Source organism: Leptonychotes weddellii, chromosome 9 (assembly GCF_054177405.1).
Source record: "Leptonychotes weddellii isolate Sample4059 chromosome 9, ASM5417740v2, whole genome shotgun sequence".
NCBI classification, from domain to species: domain Eukaryota; kingdom Metazoa; phylum Chordata; class Mammalia; order Carnivora; family Phocidae; genus Leptonychotes; species Leptonychotes weddellii.
Genome location: NC_138377.1, coordinates 87631228 through 87643622, shown reverse-complemented (window position 1 = coordinate 87643622; position 12395 = coordinate 87631228). Strand labels below are relative to the sequence as shown.

The window sequence follows — 12395 nt, the reverse complement described above, 5'->3', positions numbered from 1 at the left end:
GCTCTGCTGGAACCACTTCCTTACCTGCTCTCCGTAAGCTTACGTTCCTCGCCTGAAAAGCAGAGCCAGTCCACCTTCGTCGCCCAGTCTCTTCCTCGCCGGGTGGTGCTGAGGAGTCAAGGAAGTGACGGCTACGAGCACGCAAGTGTCTCAGGGAATGACCGCTCTTACTCTTAGGGTTATTATTTTCCATCGGAGCAAGGTTTCTATTCAGCGGACCTGTCCTTTCACCTGGCCTGACACCGGCCCCCCCCCCCCCGCCCCCACTCGGCAATGCTTCTAAAAATACCACTTCTCCAGGGTAGGGAGCTGAGGCAAGGCTCCACAAGTTTCTGACTGGGGCTGAGAATTCACAGAGCAGGAGCTGAGTTATATTTAGAGTGTCCTGGGAATTTTCTGGACCCTCTTTCAAGCATGGGCAGGCGTGGGGATCTCAGAGCAGAGGGTAGAAAGAGGACCCTTAGGGAACCGTGATGAGATGGAAGCCTGAAGGAGAGCAAAGCTGGGGGTGACCCCGGCGGGTGGCTGAGGAGGGGCCAGGGGGAGACATCAGGTGTGAGGGGCTGGCCTTCCCCTGGAGAGGCAGGTGCCATGCCACGTTGCTGGGGGGCAGGGGAGGGTCCTTGAAGGTAGGCCGGGAAAGCAGAAGGGTGGCCAGCAAAGGAAGCAACTCCCCTTGTGAGCCTGGCACAGGGACTGTCTATCCCTGTCGGGGTGCCAGTGAGGATAGAAAGTGGGGTGTGAGTGGGGAGGGATGCCTCAATCCCGCTCTCCAGGGGCTGTTACATGGCTGGCTGGTGAGGGGGTGGGTAGATATATTGGGGACTGTGGTCCAGTCACTTCCGTCTCCCCCTGAGCATCTCTGAACGAAGGTGTAGCCCCTTTGAGTTGGCCTCCCCGTGTGTCTAACTACATCACTCCAGGTAATGGCTTCCTGCACCTCGTCGGTAGGCTCTTTAGGGAGCCATATATGTTTTCCATTCAACAAAAGTGGGATAAACAGCAATTCTGCAGGTTTTCTCGTAAGCTCACAAAGTGGAGGTGCTTCTCTGAAAATCCCTGCTAGAATATCCTTTGAGCTTCACTTATCCGGGAGCCTGGCTAAATCTCCCTCGTCATGTTAGAGTCCGCTTCCCAAGCGCCCCCTTTGTGCAAGATGGAGTGGAAGGTAAATCCCGAGGGCTCAAGGTCTGCATGGTTATGGGGCAGCGCCTGGAATCAACTTGTAAACCCTAAGGAAACTTCCTCACCTAGCCTTCTACAGGAGTCCCCTCTTCACTTTCAAAAATCTAGGCACACACAAGAATGCGTTAGCTAGCCGAAGTCGGCCTCGCTCACGATGCAGCAAAGCCAGTAGAAGCGCTCTTCTGTCACATCGCTTTAAGGCATGCTTTTTAAAAATTAACGAAGAATACATCAATGCACTACCACCCTGGGGCCCCACCCCCATGGAAGTCAAAGTTTGTTCAGAGAGGAGGGACTAGAAAATCTTTTGTTTAGATTTTCCACAACATAATAAATGCTGATTTCAAAGACAATTTCTTCTTTTTAAGTGCTTTCATATCCATTATCTTTCTGTCTTTTCAGGACCACTCTCAGCTCTGTTTTATGGTTGAGGAAAGAAAGGTGAGGGGTTTAATTAGGTTGCCCAGGTTGGAGGGCTGCTAAGTGGGGAAAGCAAAGGTCAGGTTCAGAACTTTGACTCCATGGCCATCCATCATACTGCTCTTAAGTGATTCAGGGGTGGTGTGTGGGGTCCTGTCAGCTTCAGAGCAGGGGAGGAAGCATGCTCTGCTGGAAGCCAGCAGCTCTCTCTCCACCCACCAGAGCCCCCTGGGGCTCAGCAGCACAAAGACTGAAACATCAAGGAATACAAGTGGGTTTGGCCTTGAGGACACATTGCTGTCTTTAAGTCCATGGTGCAGAGTGGGATTCTGGAGGATGCAACTCTATAGGAAGAAGGTGGAGGCTGCATGCTGGGGACCCCTGGTATCAAGAAAGCCATAGAGTTGACTACTAGCAGATCATAAAAGCAAAGCTGTAAAAATCATTAACTATGTCATGTAAAATCCTGAATCCACATTCCAAATCCTAGACTGGACATTCATGTACTTCCAGTATTGAATCTGCGAAGGTCCCAGTGCCCTCTGGGGTATTTATGAGACCATCATATAACAGCTTATCTTTCCGGCTGCATTGTTTCACTGCGTACCCCACACACGCTGACTTACCATGTTGTTGAAGATTTGTTTCACCCTTTCTTGTGTTATGGTTACTCAGTTACCGCTCATTTTTCTCCTGGACCCTTTGCTCTTTGATGGCAGGCAGGATCCTGCTCAACGTATTGGCATCCCTCTAGGGCCTAAAATAGTCTCCTGTAAGCAGCAGGTGTAACACATGTTTGCTTGATCGAATGCGATTGAAGGCTGGGGCCTCCCTCCAGTGCTTGGGCTAAGGTTGGATGTGGTATTTTCACTGCAGTATTTCTCTTCAGAGTAAAACATTGGTTTGCAAACGGCTCCACAAAAAACGAACTGAGATACATAACAAGAGCCCTTACATGCTTTTACTTTTAACTCACTTGCAATCTAGAGAATGTATTTAAAGAGACAATGTGAAACACAAACAGATATTTCTGCCTAGGCTCATCACAGTATTATTTGTAGTGAGAAACTGGAAATGATCCACACGTCTAACATTTCTGAAGGGATTACACCAAATAATGGTTCATCTATTTGATAAACTATTAGGCACCCATTTAAATGATGCTTATAAAGGCTTTTGATGATCTGGGGAAATGCTTAAATACTATATAAAAAAAACAAGAATTCAAAGCTACATAGGAAGTTTAATACATTATCTCAATTTGGAAAACTGGGCATGGAAAAATTACAAGAAAAAATGAAAAATTTCGAAGTAATTTCTCTAAGTGGAGAAATTTTAAGTGATTACCGCTGCTATAAACTGAATGTTTGTGCCCTCCCCACCCCCTGCCAGTTTCACATATTGGATCCTAATCCCCAGTGTGATGGTATTTGGATATGGGGCATTTGGGAGGTACTTAGGCCATGAGGGTGAAGCTCTTATGAATGGGACTAGTGCCCTTATGAAAGGGAACCCAGAAAAATCCCTTGCCTCTTTGGCCATGTGACAACACAGCAAAAAGATAGTTATCTAGGAACCAGGAAAAGCAGGCCCTCATCAGACACTGAATCTGTGGGTGCCTTGATCTTGGATTTCCCAGCCTCTAGAACCGTGAGAAACACATTTCTGTGGTTTTTTTTTTAAAGATTTATTTATTTATTTGAGAGAGAGAGAATGAGAGACAGAGAGCATGAGAGGGAGGAGGGTCAGAGGGAGAAGCAGACTCCCCGCCGAGCAGGGAGCCCGATGCGGGACCCGATCCCGGGACTCCAGGACCACGACCCGAGCCGAAGGCAGTCGCCCAACCAACCGAGCCACCCAGGCGCCCCACATTTCTGTGGTTTATAAGCCACCCATCCTATGGTATTTTTGTTACAGCTGCATGAATGGACTAAGACAATTATTTTCTGCCTTATATGCTTCTGCATATATGGATTTTTAAAACCAAAATGAAAATAACCCTTGCAAAACCAACACATAAAGTATTATCTTAAAAAGTGATGAAAGTCACCATTAAAGAAAGCCAAGAAAGCAACATATGTCCAACAGTTTATTACCAGTTATTATGAAAAAGACAGGCGAAGCCAAAAGAAAAATGGGCAAAAGTATATGAATAGACAATTCATAGGAGAGAAATTTACCTGGCTAATGAACACCTGCAAACATTCTCAACCTCACAGGTTGGGGCACTGCCAATTAAAAGAACAAAGTGATACCCAGTTTTTCACTTAATGACTGACAAAAACTAAGAAGAGTTCTGGTGAATTGTCTTCTTCTTTCAACTTTCTTTTATAGTAATGATGAGCAACACCATCCCTGGGAAGGTATAATTATCTTCTCATAAACATACGTACCTCTCTATAAATATAGAGGTATTGATGGGTGGGTTCTTCATCTGTGGGAGGTGTCAAATAGGGACATTAGCCAAAATCAAAAGAACTTTATGTCATGAATTCTCTAAGTTAGGAACTTTGAATGAATACTGTGTGTGACTCCCTTTCTTTCAAAATGGACAGCTCATCTCTGGGTTCCCCGGGAGGCAAACTCAAAGAACTGGGAACATGAGAAGTTTACCAGGGATGTCCTTGGGAAGGGAGCGGATTCGGCAGAGGGGAAGCCCAGCTGTGATGGAATGTCAAGAGAAGCTGCAACAGTGGCCCTGTGGGCAGTTCTCAAGTTTGAGGACCCTTCAGAACTGTCCCGAGTTGAGACAAGAGAGCTGGGTATTTCTATCCGTGTATCCATCAGGAATGCAACATGACCTTGGGGAAATGACTCTTCATTCAGCTGAGGCAATTCCTGGGTTGCTGACCACTGAGGACTGTCCTCTAAGCTGCTCCCGGCAGCTGAGGGAAGAAGTCTTTCATTCCTTACTCTTTTTGGAAGGGGAAGAAGGATGATGGCGGGGGAGATAAACCAATGTTATTGTCCATCACGATGTTATACAAAAATCCAAAAATAATGGATTTGTAGAGAAGAAACAAAGGAATAGCAAATAAGAAGGCAACAGAAATCAATTTGAATTATTTTGTCTGATATGAGGATGAAAACCATTTCAAAGCCCATGTGTCTGGCTTCAGAGTAGGTTTGGTTCACTGGCCAAAGCCTGCCATAAAATCAAGGTATTCAGGGGCGCCTGGGTGGCTCAGTTGGTTAAGCGACTGCCTTCGGCTCAGGTCATGATCTTGGAGTCCCTGGATCAAGTCCCGCATTGGGCTCCCTGCTCGGCAGGGAGCCTGCTTCTGCCTCTGACCCTCTCCCCTCTCATGTGCTCTCTCTCTCTCATTCTCTCTGTCTCAAATAAATAAATAATTCTCTCTGTCTCAAATAAATAAATAATATCTTTAAAAAAAAAATCAAGGTATTCAGTATCTTGTCTGCTCTATTGGCTTTCTTTCTTTCTTTTTTTAAAGATTTATTTATTTATTTTTTGACAGAGAGAGAGAGAGAGACAGCGAGAGAGGGAACACAAGCAGGGGGAATGGGAGAGGGAGAAGCAGGCTTCCTGCGGAGCAGGGAGCCCAATGAGGGGCTCGATCCCAGGACCCTGGCATCATGACCTGAGCTGAAGGCAGATGCTTAACGACTGAGCCACCCAGGCACCCCTCTATTGGCTCTTGACAAGACCTTTGCGGTCTTTGAGAAAAGCTATGTACTCTTGGTGATCCAGGGCCATGCTGAGCTCATCTGAAAAAGTGTCCATTAAGTGGTCGCACAAAGCCCAGTGCAGGAAATCTGTGTTGAGTGTGTAGTTCATGTTCTTCCACTCTGACTCTCTGGTGGACTCAAAGCTCATTTCCCTGATGGAGAAAATGTCACTCTTGTCCTCCTCCTCTTGTCCAGCCTCATCCTCCAAATGGTGACAGTCCAGCACAAGGGTCCTTCCTGCCATCATCTTTAGAACTTCAACCAAGAAATTGGGAGTGGACATCACTTCCGGCTTCTGTTCTCATCTGGGGCCATATCATAGTGTCCACCACAAAATGACCACTTGAATGGCTTTTTTAAAAAAAGAGAAATTTTTTTAGAGCAGATTTAGGTTCAAAGCAAAATTAAGAAGAAGGTACAGAGATTTCTCACATACTCCCTATCCCCCCGACATGCACAACCTCCCCCACTATCAACATCCCCCACCAGAGTGGTGCGTTTTTTACAACTGACGAACTACACCAACACATTCTCACCACCCAAGGAAACTTTCCCCAGTTGGCAAGGCTGGAAGTGGTAGACCTGGGATTTAAATCCACTCTGTTCGGCTCCAGGGTTCATTCTGTTCGCTACTCAGCATACCTCCTCCACCCTGGCCGTGCAGTCTTCTGCAGTAACACTGCTCCTGGGGGCTCCAGCAGGGATGTCAATGGCAGCGCGGGAGGGACGTGCTGGGGCAGTCACTCAGGATCCGGGAGCTCCACACAGGTCGCCGCTGCGGAAAGGAGATGCTAGGGCTAGATTCCCTGCCGTGTGATTGTTTCTAAAATGCTACAGTTTGGCTCTGGTTTCATGATGGGTTAACTCCTCATTGAAACACTGTGTGTGTGTGTGTGTGTGTGTGTGATTCATAGGGAAAGGAGATCACGGGGCTGACAAGCCCACTGTTTCTTACACTGCCATGAATCACCCGGAGCGGGGCCTGAGAACATGTATTTCCTTTTTTTTTTTATTTTTATTTTTATTTTTTTTTAAAGATTTTATTTATTTATTTGAGAGAGAGAGAATGAGAGACAGAGAGCATGAGAGGGAGGAGGGTCAGAGGGAGAAGCAGACTCCCTGCCGAGCAGGGAGCCCGACACGGGACTCGATCCCGGGACTCCAGGATCATGACCTGAGCCGAAGGCAGTCGCTTAACCAACTGAGCCACCCAGGCGCCCCGTGAGAACATGTATTTCCTACCAGTGCCCAGGGGAAGCCACTGCCAGATTCACCACTTTGAGAAGCAAGGAAGAAGAGGACCAATGGTTTCAAAGCCTTAAACAAAAACACTGGGACACCTTTTTCCAACCAAACCTTAATGTGACGATTCAATAAGGAAAGCAGATGTATTGAAGCCACCTAGGTTGAAGGGGAGCAGCCGGGAGCCCCACCCCTCAGTGCTTTCTTTCCACCCCTTCCGGACTCAGGGACCCTCAAGGCAACACGAGGTGGCTCTGAAGTCCAGTGATCTGGACCCTCTCCCCATCTTCCGCTAGGGCTTCGCTGTCCAGTACCAGTCACTGGTTGCTACCCGGCCCTTGAAGTGTGCATGGAGCGACTGAGGAATGGAATTATTATTCGAATTTAAATTCGTCTAATTTAATTTAGAAGTTTCAGCAGTATAAAATATATTTCTGTTACACATCACATTTGCTGTTATAGCAGCACATTTCATTCCATTGTGTAAGAACTTACTGTAGTCTACCCATACATACCTCACCCATCCAGTTGGTGTCAGGTGATTGAATCAGTTTGAGTGATGCTTTTCTTTGTATCTGGTATAACTTGTATTGTGTTTATTTGAGTATTTCCTGCGGGCAACATGAGTTATAGTGATACCTATGTAAATTATAATTAGTAATAACATTTATTAAAATTTTAATGTTATTGCTTTTATTATTTTTTAAAGATTTATTTATTTGTGAGAGAGAGAGAGCCGGGGAGGGGAGGGGGGAGGGAGAGAGAGAGAATTTCAAGCAGACGTCCCCCTGAGCAGGGACCCACCCGCAACTTGGGGCTTGATCCCACAACCCTGAGATCATGACCTGAGCTGAAATCAAGAGTTAGACACTTAACTGAGCCACCCAGGTGCCCCTGCATTTATTTTAATTGTAGTATAATTATTTTTCTAGTTAAAAAATAAGTATGGACAAACATTTAAATTTAAGACAAAGAACCACATGGAGATGCAGAAGCTAGTACTATGACTAGAACAGTAACATTTAGATTTTTTTTTTTTCTCAAAGGACTCGCACATTTACAAAGAAATATCAATGTGTGGTCTAAAAATTTGAGTTCAAGGTATGAATATTTTTGAATATTTTATATTTATCCAAGAACTTCAGGTAGATGTGAAGAAATTCCTTTCTATCATGATGTACTGTGATCCAGCTATTATCACCTTAAATATCCAGGTTTGTTGGAATTTTGAAATAAGACATGGATGTTTTTCTTATTGCTTCATCCCGCTGTGTGTCACACATACTGAAAATATTTGAATGCAGTTTTCTAGAGGAGACACTCAGAAAGGTGTCGTGGACGAAATTGTTAAGATGGTTCAGTATACATGTGGAAATACTATGAATCATCCCAAGTTTACGGAACTTTTGAAAAAAATAGAAGACAATGGATTTAATGTATTTAATGCTGTTTGCCAATACTCATTATTTGAATTGTGGAAACATTTTACAAAGATTTACTATGCTAGCAAGTCCAATTTTTTTCTTGAAACAAAAGGAATAGTTGCCAAGTGGCCAATAATTAAAGACAAAATGGCAGTGTGATTTATGTTTTCTCACTGATACTACACTGCATGTGGACAAGGTAAATTTGAAGTTCCAAGTAAAGTAAAAGCTCATGACCTAACAAGATAGGCACAAGAACTTGTGTTGAAATCGAAACTTTTCATAATCCAAATCAATGATAACAATTTTATACGTTTTTTCCTAATATGAATCAATTGCAGAAAATTTCAGTTGTAATCAACAGTGTTATACAAATTGGCTGAAAATATTATAAGAAAAACTTGAAGGACCCTTCGTTGGTTTTGATAAATTTAGAGTTGCTTTTCATTTTATGTAATATCCTTTTGAATTTGTGTTAGTAAGACTGAGCTAACCCAAGAGTGAGTGAGTTTACTTTACTTGGACAGAAATTGTTTTGAAACTGATAATGCTTTTGCTGGAAGTCAAATCAATTCTAAAAAATGAACTGTTTGGTCAATGTGTATGCAAATATTAAAAGAATTATTTTGGATATTCACCTGAATTATTGGGATATCTTTAAGTATGTTTGGTTGGATGAATCTAATTTTTTTTTGAAGATTTTATTTATTTATTTGACACAGAGAGAGAAAGCACAAGCAGGCAGAGCGGCAGGCAGAGAGAGAGGGAGAAGCAGGCTCTCCACTGAGCAGGGAGCCGGACGTGGGGCTCGATCCCAGGACCCAGGGATCGTGACCCAAGCCGAAGGCAGCCGCTTAACCAACTGAGCCACCCAGGCGCCCCTGAATCTAATTTTTTAATGGTGAATTTTATGACACCTAAATACAGATCTAATATTTCTGAAGAAACTTTGCTGTTGAAATTGAGATGTGCTATAGGAGTAAAATGCACACTGGATTTTGAAGACAGTATGAAAAAAGAATACAAAATATCTTAATTAGTTTCTTGTGTTGATTACATGTTAGAATAATATTTTGGATATATTGAGTTAAATAAAATATATTATTAAGAATAATTTCTCTTGTTTCTTTTTCCCTTTTTAATGTGGCTACTACACAACTTAAAAATTATGTATGTGGCCCTTATTATCCATTCTTATTTTTACCCCTAGGATCTTTGTTTATGAAACTTCTCCATGAAAACAGGGATTCATCGTCGTCCTTTTGTTTTTTTTCTCCACTGCTGAATCCTTGGTATTAGACCTGTGCTTGACACATGGAAGGTATTCAATAAATGTTTGCTAAATGAATGAAAAATTTGGGGTATTTAAAATTTTTTCAGCTATCATAGGTTTTATGTCATAAATATCTTTGCACAAGCTAATGTGTGAGTGTGTCCATACATTTTTTATTTATTACCTTAGAACTAATCCCAGTATCATTGTATAAAAGGGCACGGACCATTTTATAACTTGCTAAACATTGCCAAGTTAATCTCAGAAAAGATTGAACCAATTTACAATGCCGTCAACTCCCAATGCCAACTTTTAAAGGGTTGTAGAATGATTAGCGATGTGGCATTGGGCAAGTTACTCAGCTTTCTGAAACTGTAAAATGGAGAGAAAAATATAAAGTTGAAAAATGAGTGAGTGCCTAGGTAAATACTTGCCTCGTGTGGCATAGCTTTTAAATGTATGATTCCGGTTTTTAAAAATTGGGGTATCGTGTTTTCTTGTAGTAGTAAAGGACAGGATTGATGTTCTCCACTAGGGACGTACGTTGCTGGGGGGCTGGCGGGAGAGGACTACTCCGGGGATGGGGCCAAAGAAATCAGTCCCGTAATGGGAACTGTGAAGGCTGCTAGACTCAGACATGTTTGGGAGAAGGAAATAGCCTCTTTCTTATGTTTGTACCCTGGATGCTCCAGCTACAAAGATTCATCCAAAATGATTGTGGAAGCTGGTATCTTATAAATACCTAAGAACATAATCCCTCTTATTTTATATTTTATTTCAAAACGAATACTTTCTATTTCTTAGCAAACAAACAAAAGTTCTGAATAAAAATCCCCTTGGGTGATGATTTTGAAATTCCTCAGTGGGGTGGGGACCCATAACTGGTTTAGAGGAACATTAAGAGAAACAGCTGATCAGCTGCTCCATATTCAAATATTATTCCTCAGACTCGGAAGTGCCTAGATCTGCACTGTCCAGCACGGGAGCCACCAGCCATATATGTTTAGTGAGCACTTGTGACGTGCCTCATCTAAAGACTTAGTGTGAGGGGCACCTGGGTGACTCTGTCAGTTAAGCCTCCGACTCTTGATCTCAGCTCAGGTCTTGATCTCGGGGTCGTGAGTTCAAGCCCTGTGTTGGGCTCCTAGGTGTGGAGCCGACTTAAAAAAAAAAATAATGTGACAAAAATGTAAATTATCAATAATGTTTAAACAGGATTACGTGTTATGATAATAATTTAGATGCCTTTGGGTTAAACAAAACATATTATTAAAATTCATTTTACTTGTTTCTTTTTCCTTTTCAAATGTGGCTCCTAGAAAATTTGAAATTATGTAGGTGGCTCACATTCTATTTCTCTTGGACAGTGCTGGTTCAGAGCACCCCAAGCGACCTCCTGTAACCACCTCAATACTCTGCAATAGGCATTGTCAGCTCTGATTAGCTCTAAGCTGGAGTTCATAGCCTGGACACAAAGCATGAGGCGCTCATCTTCGACAGGACCTGTGAAAGCAGATCAGAAGCTGCTAAGATAAAAGGCTGTTGGCAGAACTCAGGCCAAAACCTCACCCCAGGTAACACTAGTAACATTCCAGAATTTCCCTTTACATTTTTGTTAAAATGGACCACTAATGAGGCCCAAAGTCTGACACTGGTAACCGACAAAATACTTTTTTTCTTTTCTCTTCTGTTTTTTTCATGTCCAGGAAAGACAAAGATAGAAATGAACTCATAATGTCGTCCTTCTGTGAAGAAGTAAAACAGAGCTATTGAGATTAGAAATGTCAGTGTGGATCCTCTGGGACACAGATGCCAAGTGATGAGATTGGACACGCAGTAGGTTTGCTGGGAGAAATGTCTGTGAGGGAGGAAAGGGGGTTCTCGGGAGATGGCAGGGAGGGCCTTCAGCCCGTTAATGCCAGTCTGGCAACGTGAGAGGGAAGAGGGAAGGAAGAATTAGGTAGATTCTCAGTCTGCGGTACGTTTCTGACAGGGTCTCAGGCAGGCAGGCAGCAGTCCCAGAGCTCAAGGGTTGCCTGGGAGCAGCCCGGAGGAGGGGTGGCCCTGACCCCCCCACGTCCACAGGGCACTCACTGGGGCAGTCAGGAATCTGCTCCCCCTGGCAGGTCCTCTGGAAGGAGAGCTGAGAGGTGCATGTCACACTACCACAGAGATACTGGTCTCCGATATCAGTTATGGTGCTGATTTGAAGTTAAATTTACAAGCCCCAATGTTCTTGGACTTTTCTCTGTATTCCATGTTCCAGTGAAACAGGACAACTTCCTTTAGAAATGGGGCACTCTGCATCCCGGTGGCCTAGGTCAGGACCAGAGTCACTACTCACAGCCTCAGTTTTCCCGTTAGTTTTCACACTGTTGTGAACTGTAAGATCTACCTTGTGGGCTTGTGGTGATTTAAAAGATGGTATTTAAAAAGATGGTATATGAGGGAGCTTTCCACAGAGAGAAGAGTGTTTGATCACCTCATTCATATACGGATGGTCCCCCCGCCCCGGAAATCGGGTTATGAATGCTAATGGCCTCTAAGTGCAGGTAATGTCATGTTGAATTTTTCAGCTGTTGGCAAAATGTGCCTTGGCCATTATTTTCATCTATGAAACGTTAGTGGAAACGCATTCTAGTAGATCCCACGTGCACATTGATCAGGGGTTTCTTGTGGTTCTTACAGTTCTTTCATCTTAGAACACTTGCCCCAGATATCCCCCCGGAGGGGTCCCTTACTCTACTCTAGCATCTGCTCCAACATCCCCTCCCAGGCCTGCCCTCACCCTCCTCACCCCAAATGACAGCTGCATCACCTCTCACCCCTCATGTTGCTTTGTCTTCCTTTGTAGTGCCCGGCAGCTCCTGTTATAATGCTTATTATGTTATAATGTCTAACTATTACTTTCTTTCTGCCTTGTCTTCTGGAATAGGAAGCTTCACAGGGTCAGGAGCTTTGTTTCACTCACAGTATATCCCCTGGAACCCTGCCTGGCATATAGTAATTGATTTTTTTTTGACTGGATGAAACTCGCATGTGGCTTCCAAAATGAATGAAATGTCAAATAAGGAATTTAGAACAACAATACTACTTTTCATGAATATGCTGGTCGTCTTCAACCACAAGGGGAAGGGGAAAAAAGAGGTTAATTGTCGAGCACA

At 43.7% G+C, this 12395-nt stretch overlaps 2 long non-coding RNA genes across 2 annotated transcripts in view; both read right to left on the bottom strand.

Annotated features, from left to right (window-relative positions):
* LOC102749095 (uncharacterized) overlaps nucleotides 1-12395 on the bottom strand; it is a 476674-nt gene that overhangs the window by 461007 nt on the left and 3272 nt on the right. The gene's annotated exons all lie outside the window — the stretch shown is intronic.
* LOC145723527 (uncharacterized) lies at nucleotides 5085-10706 on the bottom strand. The gene is made up of 3 exons (XR_014148647.1): nucleotides 10579-10706; nucleotides 5935-6067; nucleotides 5085-5643 (listed from the first exon to the last, which is right to left on the bottom strand). It is a non-coding gene; the product is annotated as an uncharacterized LOC145723527 (long non-coding RNA).